General features: G+C 39.2%; 1 long non-coding RNA gene and 1 pseudogene across 3 annotated transcripts in view; both read right to left on the bottom strand.

Moving 5' to 3' along the window:
* LOC113620773 (uncharacterized) overlaps positions 1–13,414 on the bottom strand; it is a 71,062-nt gene that overhangs the window by 22,746 nt on the left and 34,902 nt on the right. For 2 of the 3 annotated variants that reach the window (XR_003432905.1, XR_003432907.1), the window contains exon 6: positions 9,115–9,276. The exons of the other annotated variant lie outside the window; for it this stretch is intronic. This is a non-coding gene — a long non-coding RNA (uncharacterized LOC113620773). The remainder of the gene's footprint in view (positions 1–9,114; positions 9,277–13,414) is intronic. 3 annotated transcript variants of the gene reach the window in all.
* LOC113620772 (14-3-3 protein theta pseudogene) lies at positions 5,764–8,901 on the bottom strand (annotated as a pseudogene).

The following is a 13,414-nucleotide window of genomic DNA, read 5'->3' as shown; positions in this document are numbered from 1 at the left end:
CAACACTATGAAATAAACATTTTTTTCCGTTGCGGAGCACAGGCTCCGGACGCGCAGGCTCAGCGGCCATGGCTCACGGGCCCAGCCACTCCCCAGCATGTGGGATCTTCCCGGACCGGGGCACGAACCCATGTCCCCTGCATCGGCAGGCGGACTCTCAACTACTGCGCCACCAGGGAAGCCTGGAATAAACATTTTTATAACCCCAATTTATACATGAGGAAACTGAGACTCAGTTTTTTTTTTTTTTATACAGCAGGTCCTTATTAGTCATCAATTTTAAACACATCAGTGTATACATGTCAATCCCAATCGCCCAATTCAGCACACCACCATCCCCAGCCCCCCGTGGTTTTCCACCCTTGGTGTCAATTCGTTACTTCTCTACATCTGTGGCTCAACTTCTGCCCTGCAAACAGGTTCATCCGTACCATTTTTCTAGGTTCCACATACATGTGTTAATATACAATATTTGTTTTTCTCTTTCTGTCTTACTTCACTCTGTATGACAGTTTCTAGATCCATCCACACCTCAACAAATGACCCAATTTCATTCCTTTTTATGGCTGAGTAATATTCCATTGTATATATGTACCACATATTCTTTATCCATTCATCTGTCGATGGGCATTTAGGTTGCTTCCATGACCTGGCTATTGTAAATAGTGCTAAAATAAACATTGGGGTGCATGTGTCTTTTTGAATTATGGTTTTCTCTGGGTATATGCCCAGTAGTGGCATTGCTGGATCATATGGTAATTCTATTTTTAGTTTTTTAAGGAAACTCCATACTGTTCTCCATAGTGGCTGTATCAATTTACATTCCCACCAACAGTGCAAGAGGGTTCCCTTTTTTCCAAACCCTCTCCAGCATTTGTTGTTTGTAGATTTTCTGATGATGCCCATTCTAACTGGTGTGAGGTGATACCTCATTATAGTTTTGATTTGCATTTCTCTAATAATTAGTGATGTTGAGCAGCTTTTCATGTGCTTCTTGGTCATCTGTATGTCTTCTTCAGAGAAATGTCTATTTAGGTCTTCTGGCCATTTTTGGATTGGGTTGTTTGTTTCTTTAATATTGAGCTGCATGAGCTGTTTATATATTTTGGAGATTAATCCTTTGTCCGTTGATTCGTTTGCAAATATTTTCTCCCATTCTGAGGGTTGGCTTTTCGTCTTGTTTACGGTTTCCTTTGCTGTGCAAAAGCTTTGAAGTTTCATTAGGTCCCATTTGTTTATTTTTGTTTTTATTTCCAGTACTCTAGGAGGTGGGTCAGAAAAGATCTTGCTGTGATTTATGTCAAAGACTGTTCTTCCTATGTTTTCCTCTAAGAGTTTTATAGTGTCCACTCTTACATTTAGGTCTCTAATCCATTTTCAGTTTATTTTTGTGTATGGTGTTAGGGAGTGTTCTAATCTTATCCTTTTACATGTAGCTGTCCAGTTTTCCCAGCACCACTTATTGAAGAAACTGTCTTTTTCCCATTGTATATCCTTGCCTTCTTTGTCATAGATTAGTTGACCATAGGTGCGTGGGTCTATCTCTGGGCTTTCTGTCCTGTTACATTGATCTATATTTCTGTTTTTGTGCCAGTACCATACTGCCTTGATTACTGCAGCTTTGTAGTATAGTCTGAAGTCAGGGAGTCTGAATCCTCCAACTGTTTTTTTCCCTCGAGACGTCTTTGGCTATTCCAGGTCTTTTGTGTCTCCATATAAATTTTAAGATTTTTTTGTTCTAGTTCTGTAAAAAATGCCATTGGTAATTTGATAGGGATTGCATTGAATCTGTAGATTGCTTTGGGTAGTATAATCATTTTCACAATATTGATTCTTCCAATCCAAGAACATGGTATATCTCTCCATCTGTTGGTATCATCTTTAATTTCTTTCATCAGTGTCTTATACTTTTCTGCATACAGGTCTTTTGTCTCCCTAGGCAGGTTTATTCCTAGGTATTTTATTCTTTTAGTTGCAATGTTGAATGGGAGTGTTTCCTTAATTTCTCTTTCAGATTTTGCATCATTAGTGTATAGGAATGCAAGAGATTTCTGTGCATTAATTTTGTATCCTGCTACTTTACCAAATTCATTCATTAGCTCTACTAGTTTTCTGGTGGCATTTTTAGGATTCTCTATGTATAGTATCATGTCATCTGCAAACACTGACAGTTTTACTTCTTCTTTTCCAATTTGGATTCCTTTTATTTCTTTTTCTTCTCTGATTGACATGGCTAGGACTTCCAAGACTATGTTGAATAATAGTGGTGAGAGTAGACATCCTTGTCTTGTTCCTGATCTTAGAAGAAATGCTTTCTGCTTTTCACCATTGAGAATGATGTTTGCCGTGGCTTTGTCGTATATGGCCTTTATTATGTTGAGGTAGGTTCCCTGTATGCCCACTTTCTGGAGAGTTTTTATTATAAACCGGTGTTGAATTTTGTCGAAAGCTTTTTCTGCATCTATTGAGATGATCATATGGTTTTTCTTCTTCAATTTGTTAATGTGGTGTATCACACTGATTGATTTGTGTATCTTGAAGAATCCTTGCATCCCTGGGATAAATCACACTTGATCATGGTGTATGATCCTTTTAATGTGTTGTTGGATTCTGTTTGCTAGTATTTTGTTGAGGATTTTTGCATCTATATTCATCAGTGATATTGGTCTGTAATTTTCTTTTTTTGTGTTATCTTTGTCTGGTTTTGGTATCAGGGTGATGGTGGCCTCATAGAATGAGTGCGGGAGTGTTCCTTCCTCTGCAATTTTTTGGAAGAGTCTGAGAAGTATGGGTGTTAGCGCTTCTCTAAATGTTTCATAGAATTCACCTGTGAAGTCATCCGGTCCTGGACTTTTGTTCGTTGGAAGATTTTTAATTACAGTTTTAATTTCATTACTTGTGGTTGGTCTGTTCATATTTTGTATTTCTTCCTGGTTCAGTCTTGGAAGGTTATACCTTTCTAAGAATTTGTCCATTTCTTCCAGGTTGTCCATTTTATTGGCATAAAGTTGCTTGTAGTTGTCTCTTACGATCCTTTGTATTTCTGTGGTGTCTGTTGTAACCTCTCCGTTTTCATTTCTAATTTTATTGATTTGAGTCATCTCTCTCTTTTTCTTGATGAGTCTGGCTAATGGTTTATCAATTTTGTTTGTCTCCTCAAAGAACCAGCTTTTAGTTTTATTGATCTTGGCTTTTGTTTTCTTTGTTTCTATTTCATTTATTTCTGCTGTGATCTTTATGATTTCTTTCCTTCTGCTAACTTTGGTTTTTGTTTGTTCTTCTTTCTCTAGTTCCTTTAGGTGTAAAGTTAGATTGTTTATTTGAGATATTTCTTGTTTCTTGAGGTAGGCTTGTATAGCTATAAACTTCCCTCTTAGAATTGCTTTTGCTGCATCCTATAGGTTTTGGATTGTCGTGTTTTCATTGTCATTTGTCTCTAGGTATTTTTTGATTTCCTCTTTGATTTCTTCAGTGATCTCTTGGTTATTTAGTAATGTATTGCTTAGCCTCCATGTGTTTGTGTTTTTTTCCCTGTAATTCATTTCTAATCTCATAGCATTGTGGTCAGAAAAGATGCTTGATATGATTTCAATTTTCTTAAATTTACTGAGGCTTGATTTGTGACCCAACATGTGATCTATCCTGGACAATATTCCGTTCGCACTTGAGAAGAAAGTGTAATCTGCTGCTTTTGGATGGAATGTCCTATAAATATCAATTAAATCTATCTGGTCTATTGTGTCATTTAAAGCTTCTGTTTCCTTATTAATTTTCTGTTTGGATGATCTGTCCATTGGTGTAAGTGAGGTGTTAAAGTCCCCCACTCTTATTGTGTTACTGCCGATTTCCTCTTTTATAGCTGTTAGTAGTTGTCTTATGTATTGAGGTGCTACTATGTTGGGTGCATATATATTTATAGTTGTTATATCTTCTTCTTGGATTGATCCCTTGATCATTGTGTATGTCCTTCCTTGTCTCTTGTAACCTTCTTTATTTTAAAGTCTATTCTATCTGATATGAGTATAGCTACTCCAGCTTTCTTTTGATTTCCATTTGCATGGAATATCTTTTTCCATCCCTTCATTTTCAGTCTGTACGTGTCCCTAGGTCTGAAGTGGGTCTCTTGTAGACAGCACATATATGGGTCTTGTTTTTGTATCCATTCAGGAAACCTGTGTCTTTTGGTTAGAGCATTTAAGCCATTCACGTTTAAGGTAATTATCAATATGTATGTTCCTATGACCATTTTCTTAATTGTTTTGAGTTTGTTTGTGTAGGTCCTTTTCTTCTCTTGTGTTTCCCACTTAGAGCAGTTCCTTTAGCATTTGTTGTAGAGCTGGTTTGGTGGTGCTGAATTCTCTTAGCTTTTGCTTGTCTGTAAAGCTTTTGATTTCTCTATTGAATCTGAATGAGATCCTTGCTGGGTAGAGTAATCTTGGTTGTAGGTTCTTCATTTTCATCACTTTAAGTATATCATTTTTATCATTATATACTTAAGTGTATCACTCCCTTCTGGCTTGTAGAGTTTCTGCTGAGAAATCAGCTGTTAACCTTATGGGAGTTCCCTTGTATGTTATTTGTCATTTTTCCCTTGCTGCTTTCAATAATTTTTCTTTGTCTTTAATTTTTGCCAATTTGATTACTATGTGTCTCGGCGTGTTTCTCCTTGGGTTTATCTGGTATGGGACTCACTGCGCTTCCTGGATTTGGGTGGCTATTTCCTTTCCCATGTTAGGGAAGTTTTTGACTCTAATCTCTTCAAATATTTTCTCTGGTCCTTTCTCTCTCTCTTCTCCTTCTGGGACCCCTATTATGTGAATGTTGTTGTGTTTAATGTTTTCCCAGAGGTCTCTTAGGCTGTCTTCATTGCTTTTCCTTCTTTTTTCTTTATTCTGTTCCACAGCCGTGAATTCTACCATTCTGTCTTCCAGGTCACTTATCCGTTCTTCTGCCTCAGTTATTCTGCTATTGATTCCTTCTAGTGTAGTTTTCATTTCAGTTATTGTATTGTTCATCTCTGTTTGTTTGTTCTTTAATTCTTGTAGGTCTTTGTTAAACATTTCTTTCATCTTCTCGATCTTTGCCTCCATTCTTTTCCCGAGGTCCTGGATCATCTTCACTATCATTATTCTGAATTCTTTTTCTGGAAGGTTGCCTATCTCCACTTCTTTTAGTTGTTTTTCTTTGGTTTTATCTTGTTCCTTCATCTGGTACTTATCCCTCTGCCTTTTCATCTTGTCTATCTTTCTGTGAATGTGGTTTCTGTTCCACAGGCTGCAGGACTGTAGTTCTTGCTTCTGCTCTCTGCCTTCTCAGGCATCACTTTTGTATCCATTTTACAGGGAGGAAACAAGGCACAAAAAGGTTCAGTACAACTTTTAGTTGTACTTCAAGCAATGAACAGTTTAGAGAGATAAGACATATTCAGATATAAACAACCAGTCACACTCTTTCCCCATACATTCTCCCAAAGACTGCCTTTATTCTGAATATTTATTTCTGCCTTTTGTTTCAGTTGGCATCCAAGCTACTCTATTGCCACCTGTTGACCAGCAGAGGGAACCCTCTGACTCAGTACCTTCCCTATAATCTTATTCTCCTTCTAGGAGTCCTATGTCAGTGGAATTCTGTCCTACATTCCATTTTTTCCAATTTAAAAAAAAATTTATTTGCCTGCACTGAGTCTTAGTTGTGGCTTGTGGGATCTAGTTCCCTGACCAAGGATCAAACCCAGGCCCCCTGCATTGAGAGTGCAGAGTCTCAGCCACTGGACCACCAGGAAAGTCCCTTCCTAGTTTTAAAATGTCCATTTTATTCTATATAACACTTAAAGCTGTCATTTACATCTGAGGAAGAGACGGTTATGAGATTGATCTATGTAAGTAAAACACTTACTCTAAGAAATGTTGTCCATACATTGTAAAATTTCAAACCTTTGATCCTATACACTGAATGGGTTTCTTTGCTACAGAGAATCCACGTGGAATGAGGAATGGAGATGGGTAAAAAGTTTTCTTGAAGGAAAAAATGATGACACTCTGTATACATTTAGCTTTCTGCGTCTTCTGACGTCACTCTCTTCTCCTGCATTGTCTGATGTCCATAGTGTTAGGTTGTCTCTAAGCTACTGCATGATAAGGATATTTCTGTATGAGTCTTCATTCAGTGCATCAAGTTCTATGATGGCTTCATCAAAAGTCGTTTTAGCCAGTGTGTAGGCAAGCTCTGGGTTATTTAGGATCTCAGAGTAAAGTATAGAAAAGCTCAGAGCCAGTCCAAGGTGGATTGGGTGTGTAGATTGCATCTCTTTCATGTTTATATCTAATACCTTTTGGTAAGCTCCTTGGGAATTGTCTATAGTTTGTTTTTGATCATCAACTTAAGCAAGAGAGGTACTGGAAGTCGTCTCCATTTTCAGATAAAAGACTACTTTCTGGATTAGCTGCACTGGCTATTATGTACTTATCCAACAATCTCAGGTCAGTGGTGCAGATGGATCTCAGTTCAGACTCTACTTTTTCCCGATAGTTCTTAATCAGCTTCAATTTCTTGTCAGAGGTGTTGGTTTTCTGCTCAAAGCTCAAGATGACTCTCCAGGTGGACCTGGGGCCTCAAGGATGTTCATGTAGACCTCCCAGAGTAGGTTACATTCTCATTGGTTAGCTCTAGTGGGTCTTCATCTTTCTTTTCAGTCAGAGCTGTGGTTTCGTCAGAGTAACCAAAGTTTCAGCTGGGTGTCCAGAGGTCTCACACGCATCCATCCACTGCACACAAAGAGAGTAACAGCTGTGCTATTGCTCATACCAGTTGCCAAAGTGGTAACCCTGATGGGGCTGGAACTCTGGTTTCACTCTTTGCCTTTACCAGTAAGAATTATTTTGTTGAGCCCTGTCAAAACCTGCAAAACTCTCCGTCCAGTCATTAGACAAGAATAAACTACAAGATAGGTTAACTTTGAGACTTCCGTGATCCTAATTCCCTAAGGACACCAAGTGAGACAGAAAGGATGGCACAGCTGTCAGTTGCTCTGAGCTTGGGTCTTCAATGTTTTCCCTCTACTACCCTCCAAGTAGTTTCTAAGAAGAAAAAATAATAATAAATTTCTCCTTTATTCAAGCTTTCCTCCTCCTGTCTCATTATTTTTGGCAATGGCAGAGCTGAAGTACCCTGGTCCCACAATTTCATCGATGTCCCCCTCCCCAATTCTTTGATGTTGACCTTTGACATTCCCTCAGTCTGACTGATATACAGTGCTTTGCAAAATCAGCTTTACGGTTTCTCTTCTAACCAGTCTGCAGCCTCTAATTTACCCTAAATAGAATTTCTGGACATGCCATTACCTCCTGGAGACTTTTAGCAGGGAATGACTCAAAGCAGGAAGTCTGCTATCTTTTCTGAACCCCACTCATCCTTTGAAGCCCTCATTCCCCTAAACTGGGTAGGATTAGAAGTGCCTCAGTCTCATCTCCATAGTTTGCATTTGTCCAGGAGCAACAGAACCTGGCTTCTCGGCTAGCTTACTTCTAGTGATGCTCTTTGTGGATAAAGTTCTTTACAGTTTGTATATGAGGTTAGGGTCTTTCTTAGTCTCAGTGTAGATAGAGTCTCCCTCTCTAACTAGCTTCTTTCAGTTCCTTTTAGAGGGTATAGGAATGGGAAGAACATTTTTTAAAGTATGCTTTTATTGCAACCTCCTTTACTCTTTAATTTTACAAAATGAAGAAATTGAGGGCTGGAGAGGTAAAATGACCTGGTTAGATTCACATAGCCAGACAGTAGAGAGAAGAAGACTGAACCCAGGGCTCCTGAGCCACAGACTAATGCCTATTTTTCCTGTTTTGTTGAAAAACAATATTCCAACAGTTTTTAAAACACTGCCTTTTCATTTAAAAATATTTGCTATTTCAACTACATTATGAATTCAGTTAGTGGCCTCCCCTCAGAAGTGAATTATTATTTAAATCAAGTTTTCTATGGGAAAATGCATTTCTAAATCTAAATATTTAATTTCCTTATTGTCTTAGTCAATTTGGGCAGTTAAAATACCATAGACTAGGTGGCTTAAACAACAGACATTTATTTTCACAGTTCTAGAGGCTGGGAAGTTCAAGATCAAGGTGCTGGCAGATTTGGTATCTAGAAAGGTCCCTCTTCTTGATTTTCAGATGGTTGCCTTCTTGTCGTATCCTCATATGGGGAGGCTAGTAACTCTCTGACCTCTTCGTATAAGGGCACTAATCCCATCATGAGAACCCCACCTCATTACCTCATCTAAACCTAATTACCTCCCAAAGGCCCCATCTCCAATGCCATCACATTGGGGATTAGGGCTTCAACATATGGATTTTGGAGGGAACACAAACATTCAGTCAACAGCACTTATAAATCTTTGAGACAGCATGTAATACCTTGTAAAGATTTGAAGACACTAGATGAATATTGTAAAATTCTTAGGTGGAAACGAAGCAATTCCAGGCCTTCTCTGAAGGGATATCCATGTACAACAGGTGAGGGAATGTCACAGTAGCCAGTAAGGCTGGAAGAAGAATATCTCCCTCCACCATCAGCCCACGGTTTTAGTTCAGTGTTCAGATTCATAATTTGAGGAATTCAAATTACTTGTATCTTTAATATGCTCTTTTAATTATGCTCTCCTTATTTCTGCATTGTTGTAGCACCTACCTTCTGTCAGGAGTGGTATTAAACTTACAAATAAATTATTGTCAGGCCATTTAAGAGCATTAAGTTATATGAATGCTAATTAATAACGACAAAAACAAAAGTTCACAAGCTGGGTAACATTTACCCAATTATTTTCTGTGGAGATAGAAAAAAATCCCATCTTCAGACACTTTGGGGGGACTTCCCTGGTGGTCCAGTGGTTGAGAATCTGCCTTCCAATGCAGGGGATGCAGGTTCAATCCCTTGTCAGGGAGCTAAGGTCCCACATGCCGCGGGGCAACTAAGCCTGTGCGCCACAACAAAAGATCCCGCATGCCACAACTAAGACCCAATGTAACCAAATAAGTAAATAAATAAATATTTTTTAAAAACCACTTTGGTTTTTTCCATGGAGCTAATAATTTTCAGAGCTACCATTTACTGAGCACTTACTTGTGGCAGCCGCTGCCCTGAAACTACTTGAAGAAGGAGAGATGACCATCCAGCTCCTAGGTGCTTCAGTCCACCTTGCTCCCTGCCCCGATCTGCTGCTACAGCTTCAGTCACTGTCTGATGTCACTAGCATGAGAGTCCTTCAGGCTGACTCACAGAAACCTTAAGAAATAATAAAATGATTGTTGTTTTACCCCACTAAGTTGGTGTGGTTTTTTACAGAGCAATTGTAACTGAAACAGGTATGTAAGTATTACTGGAAGAAATAAGCAGGAACTGGGAAGACCTGGGAGGGAAAGAACTGACAATGACAGAAGTTTGCACATTGGAAGTTTTTAAAGTGCTAATTACATATAGAGAATTGACGTGTGTGTGTGTGTGTGCGCGTGCACACACACACACGTTCTTGAGTGTGTTTGCCGGGTTGGGAGGTGGGTATCAATCTGCATGCCTTACTTTTGGAACTTTGGAAAAATAGGTTACCTAAAAATTCTATTTTCATGAGGACCTAAATGTGTACAAGAAGAAAGTATAGAGATTTGGAATTGATATGCCTATGGTACCCTACCCACTCCATGAGGAGCCTTGGACTGGTGTTTGGAACAAGGGTACTGGAACCTCTCTCCTATCCTCAGTCCTATGCTTCATCCCCATCCCATGTCCATTCTTCAGTAAATATACTACACTGACTGATTCCAGGCTCAAGAAAGAGACAGCCTGGTTTTGAATTCTGGCTTTCTCATCTACTAGCAACGTGGCCTTGAGAATCCAACAAATGGAAAATTGTTTTTATAAAGGAAAAAATCAAGGGAATTGTCCAGAGCCTGCATGCCCGGGCAAATGAGGGACTAGTTATGAGAAGCTTCAATGAGTGAGAGACTAAAAGAATATAAATATATAGGAGGTTACAAGCTGCCGTAAAATAACTTCATTCTGAACGCAAAAGTTAACTTAGAAAAACAATGAAGGAAAGAAATCTCACTTCCTAAGAAATCAGGAAAAGTAAAGAGAGTTCTCTATATGGATTGGAAGACAATGAAGAAATTAGAGCTTGTGAATCAGATTACCTTTGTGTATATAATGTGTAAACCAAGATTTCCCCACATATATTACAATATCTTGTGCTTTAATTGCCTGGCAGAAATGTGATAGGTAGGTGACTCAGTATGGACCAAGAGTAATGAAGAAGAGAGAAAGCAAAGCCCATTTTTTTGCACAAACATGGCAAAAAAAACAAACATTTGAGGAAATCCTAGGCATCTTTAGTTTAAGGGATACCCTGGCCTAATTTCATCAAAGATACAAGGTTCCAATTCACCAGCAACTTGTTAGTCCCCTTTCTCACTTTGTGTTGCTCAGACCTGGGCTATGTATCAAACAACCCTGGAACCAAGCAGACCTCTAAAATCTGGGAGACACCACTCAAGCACACCAGATAAGATAAATATTATTTGGACATGCAACAAAAAGTGGGTTTGTTTTCCTCACAAAATGATTCTACAGAGCGTTTTCTGCTTCCCTAAGAGACCTCAAATACCAAATTATTTTCTCTTCAAGTAGCACTCATGCTCAGCCCCTAGGATCCTGATAAGCAGTAAGTTTACATTACAGAAATGAAAACCCTCATCTTTTAGTATTGTTTGGGAAATAATAGGAAATAAAGACCCATGGGATTCAAATATTTTCCCCAGTATTAAAATAAACTGGATGTTAGTGATAAGAATGGGTTTAAAATAGGAAGTAGTTGCAACCTTGACTAGTCCCAGTTAATGAGACAAAAGCTCTCAGCTATTTGTTTGAGTGAGAAAAGTCAGAGGTGTGCTATTCATTTGTGCACAAAGGGAGAAAAAAGGACATTCTAAAACTCTTCTCCCGGCTTAACAAAGAAACGTCATAAATACTTAGTTACCTTTTAAAAAGTAGAGATGTCAGTTTTAAAATAATTACTAGGGGGCTTCCCTGGTGGTGCAGTGGTTGAGAGTCTGCCTGCCGATGTGGGGGACGCGGGTTCGTGCCCCGGTCCGGGGGGATCCCACGTGCCGCGGAGCGTCTGGGCCCGTGAGCCATGGCCGCTGGGCCTGCGCATCCGGAGCCTGTGCTCCGCAATGGGAGAGGCCACAGCAGTGAGAAGCCCTCGTACCGCAAAAATAAATAAATAATTACTAGGGAGCAAATTATTAGGATAACCAATTAGAACTGCAGGCTGGTGAAGGTCATAGGGAACTTTTCAAAGGACACAGCAGCAATTTCTCCTCAAGTTTATATATTTTTACAGGTGTCTCCAGACTGAACAGGAAAGTAAGACTGGTACTTTTGTGAACATCCTAGATTCAACCCTTTATCAGAAATACCTTGGGAATTCCCTGGTGGTCCAGTGGTTAGAACTCCATGCTTTCACTGCTGAGGATGCAGGTTCAATCCTTAGTCAGGGAACTAAGATTCCGCAAGCCACATGTAGTGGCCAAACAAACAAACATACAAACAGAAACCCTAACCCTAACCTTCATGTTATTGAACAGTGTCTGCTTCTCTGTAAGAGAAGAAAGAACCTCTTTTCCTCTTTGTTTTTCTGAAAAATCGGGGGCAGTTAGAGAGAAAATGGCAAGGCCTAAAACTTACTTTTAAAAAGCATGTTTGTTAGAATCTTTGGTGGCAACTGATAGAGAGCCAACTAAGCTACACAAAGGGGGAAGAAAGGAACTTGCTGTGAGGAATTAAATTGTCTCACAGAACCCAAGGGCAGAGATGTAGCAGGACCCTGATAGTCAACTGGAACCAGGGCTCAAGCACCACTGGGAAATCAGGAGAGGCTCTCCATCCTAAGTCTCTGCTTCCCCTTCAGATCTCCATCTTTCTTTGCTCCTGCATACTGGCTATCTCTGTTCTCCAGACCATGGGGCAGAAAATATCACCATCAACAACTCCCTCCCTAGAATTTAAGACAGTTGAAATCTTCGGTCCCAGTTCCAAATCTCCAGGGAATAAGTCTCATTGGCTTACTTTGGTCCCCAGGATGAGAGAGGGGAAGAGTGTTCAAGTTTAGGAAGAATATATCTTTATATGGATTGAGAATGTAAGCCCCAAATTTCCAGAATATGGAGAAAGAGGGCAGTTCCCAGGACTCTGGAGGATGCCTCTCCAACTCATAGGCAAATTCTTGAAAAATGATTCTATCCCAGGTGATTGCATTTATATATTTCATAGGTAAAGTCACCCTATTATATTGTAAATATAATGTACTCTGTATCAATACATTTCAGGCTCATTATCAGCACCTGTTTGTGACAGTTGGTGTTTTCAGGACAGCACTGACAGCACTGAAATGTTTCCATTTCAACTAATTTATTTGGAAGAAACAAGTTCATGTGCTAAATGTAATTCTGAGTCAAACAAAATCTCCACTAAAAAGTTGAAAGTGTGTTTTCAAGCTTATAAGCACTGAGAAGCTATGGCCTTATTTTGTTTTATGAGAAGAGCCAAGGAGAGAACCAGGGGAGAAGCAGCACTTTTCAATTTACCCAAGGATGAGTATGGATATTTGATTTTTACCCGAATGATCTATTTTCTTCTACCTATTTTATCATAGTACTCTCTTTTGTTAAGTTCGCAAATATGAAATAAAAGTCATTTAGGAAACATTCAGTAAAAAGTTGCTGTTGCCTATGCTTTCCATCTCTGGGGGAGTTTGGAATTTCTACCAGAAGATAGAGAATTGGAAAAATTTTGATTACTCAAGAAAATGCCCATTTATTCTTTCAATCAACAAATACCTATTAAGTTCTTGCTATTGTCTGGTTCTTGGTATACAGTAATCAACAAAATAGACAAATTCTTTCCCCTTCTACAGACTATATTCTAGTGAGAAAGATTGTCAATAAAAAGTGCATAAATTTATGTCAGGTGGTCATAAGCAACATAAAGGAAAATAAAAGCAGTATAAAGGGAGAGAGTGATAGAAGTGCTAGTTTAAATAGAGTGAATGGTCAAGGAAGCCTCTTTGAAAAGGTGACACTTGACAAAAATCTAAAAAAAAAAAAAAAAAAATGAAGGGAGTAAGCCATGCTAATATTTGGGAGATAATGGGTTTTGAAGCTCTGAGTTTTGGTTGATTCCCAGTCTCCAACAAGCTTCTTAAAGCGATCGAGTGGATCTTCCTACCGGACGATCCTAGTTTAAGCAGTGAGTGCACTGATTCCTGTGCCCTCCACCAGCCCTGACACTGCAGGCTCTGGTTCTTCACCATAACGAGTCTCTTGCTTACCTTTGGCCACAAAACACCAACAACAATGCTAAGCGCCTC

Source organism: Aethalodelphis obliquidens, unplaced genomic scaffold, assembly GCF_003676395.1.
Source record: "Aethalodelphis obliquidens isolate GAN/ISIS:26980383/991018 unplaced genomic scaffold, ASM367639v1 scaffold8, whole genome shotgun sequence".
NCBI classification, from domain to species: domain Eukaryota; kingdom Metazoa; phylum Chordata; class Mammalia; order Artiodactyla; family Delphinidae; genus Aethalodelphis; species Aethalodelphis obliquidens.
Note: the sequence above shows the minus strand (reverse complement) of the source record. Positions and strands in the feature narration are given on the sequence as shown.